This window comes from Ostrea edulis, chromosome 9 (genome assembly GCF_947568905.1).
Source record: "Ostrea edulis chromosome 9, xbOstEdul1.1, whole genome shotgun sequence".
Lineage (NCBI taxonomy): Eukaryota > Metazoa > Mollusca > Bivalvia > Ostreida > Ostreidae > Ostrea > Ostrea edulis.
The window spans coordinates 50633076-50635575 of record NC_079172.1 but is presented as its reverse complement, the minus strand read 5'-3'; the positions used below and the strand labels follow the sequence as shown (position 1 = coordinate 50635575).

Below are 2500 nucleotides of genomic sequence, written 5' to 3'. Positions count from 1 at the left end.
TTCATTATTGAATTGAGCTAAAATAAATAATCTCATGGACATCATGCCTACAAAGCTGTGTCCTGACTCCCATTGTAAAAGTTTGTATTTATGAAGGGTATATGTACTGGAAATCAAAATCACTGTTCCCTGTATTAGCACTGATTAAAGCCTCTATATCAAATGAAACTGAGATTTTCAGTGTGTATATCAAAATATTTATTTTTTAACAAAGTTATGAAACAAAACAAACTAAAAAGATTTAAATTGCTCAAATTTGCATAAAAATTATTCTTGCATATTGTACAGTACAACTGCTTTAGAAATTAACCAGGAACCTGAGAATATTGTAATAGTTTTGCCAAAAATTATATCATAAAATACATATCAGCAATCGAGAGTGAATTCATCAAAATTCTAAGTTAAATTGAATAAAAATTCTTGTGATTTAACGTTACTTCACAGACATAAATACCATTGTGTCTCTGATTTAAATCATGAAAAAACGTCACTCTATGATATGTAAGAAAAAATATGAAACAATCACACATAATTAACTATACTTCTCTGAAAATGCATAAATTAGACTCGTTTACCTAAATTGTAATAACAGGTGGATGGGTTATTCTTTTGCATGCTTTAAAAAACAGTGATCCTCATTTTGAAGTCAAGCCTTATTTATTCTTATGTAATTCTTAGCTTAAGGTATCATTAAAACTGTTTTGTAGGGATTAGCCCTACCGAATAGACAATTCCCAAAACACAAGCAATCAAAACAAAAAACGGCGAGTTTTTCTGTTTGTATGCAAAAATGAAAACATAGCTGTAAATGAAGTAACCATAGAAATGCTTTGTATTAGTTGCTTTTAAAAAAGTAATGTGTCAATTTCATGAATTGCATTTTTCTTTTGTTCGTTTTGTCGATTTTTTAAAGATTGAAAATCTTGAAAAATTGTTAAGTCGTACGAAAATTAGAACACCAGAAAATAATCTCCCTTGCCTTGAAGAGCATTTCAACCAATGAAATAATTGAAAAATTTCACTTCATGCACTTTCTACCAATGAAAAAAGAGAGGAAGTGCAAAGTCCGAAGACTGTAAAACACTTCAACTCTGTATACCGTCTTCCAAGGAAGACGGTAATAATAATTTAAACACTGTTGACGAAATGTAGTCAGCTGTAGAAATGATCAAAGTACACGAAATAACCACAATTACCCATATTTAAAGCGGCAAGACGACACGAAATGATTTTCCGAGAGGAAAAAGGGGTTGGATTTTGAATATTTCTCACGATTCTCGATTGTCAGGGTCAATATCGGCTCAATCAACTAACCAGTCGAAATAAGTTGACCACTCTAGGGACGATTTGTGCAAGTTGAAATTAAAATATTCTACTTTTTTATATTGGTGTTTGTATTTTGCCAAAATTTCTATCCAAACGGGTTAGGTAATGCTTTAGGGGATAAGTTATGATTTAATGAATTGGATATGATAGAGAGGAAAAGTTGGTTAATACACATCCGCTGCATCTTTTGTTAGGGAAAGGCTATAAGCCCGTGAACTGATCCGACCGGAAATTCCGTGAACTCAATAACACACAAATTGCATACGTCATACGATATACTTTCGTTTTCCTATATGAATAACTTTGATACTGCTGTTACTCTATATTCACGGGCCTGATTCTAACACTAATTAAAATGTGATCGAGTTCACAGGCCTGATTCTAACACTAATTAGCATGTGATTGAGTTCACGGGCCTGATTCTAACACAAATTAGGATATGATCCAGTTCACGGGCCTGATTCTAACACTAATTAGCATGTGATTGAGTTCACGGGCCTGATTCTAATACAAATTAGGATATGATCCAGTTCACGGGCCTGATTCTAACATTAATTAAAATGTGATTGAGTTCACGGGCCTGATTCTAACACTAATCAGCATGTGATTGAGTTCACGGGCCTGATTCTAACACTAATCCAGTTCACGGGCCTAACTCTAACGCTAATTAGGATATGATCCAGTTCACAGGCCTGATTCTAACACTAATTAGCATGTGATTGAGTTCACGGGCCTGATTCTAACACAAATTAGGATATGATCCAGTTCACGGGCCTGATTCTAACATTAATTAAAATGTGATTGAGTTCACGGGCCTGATTCTAACACTAATCAGCATGTGATTGAGTTCACGGGCCTGATTCTAACACTAATTAGGATGTGATTGAGTTCACAGGCCTGATTCTAACACTAATTAGCATGTGATTGAGTTCACGGGCCTGATTCTAACACAAATTAGGATATGATGCAGTTCACGGGCCTGATTCTAACATTAATTAAAATGTGATTGAGTTCACGGGCCTGATTCTAACACAAATTAGGATATGATCCAGTTCACGGTCCTGATTCTAACACTAATTAAAATGTGATTGAGTTCACAGGCCTGATTCAAACACTAATTAGCAGGTGATTGAGTTCATGGGCCTAATTCTGACACTAATTAGCATGTGATTGA

The 2500-nt window shown here is 34.4% G+C and overlaps 1 long non-coding RNA gene across 2 annotated transcripts in view; it reads left to right on the top strand.

Moving 5' to 3' along the window:
• The window catches only part of LOC125649635 (uncharacterized), a 10286-nt gene that overhangs the window by 3031 nt on the left and 4755 nt on the right, over window positions 1–2500 (top strand). The gene's annotated exons all lie outside the window — the stretch shown is intronic.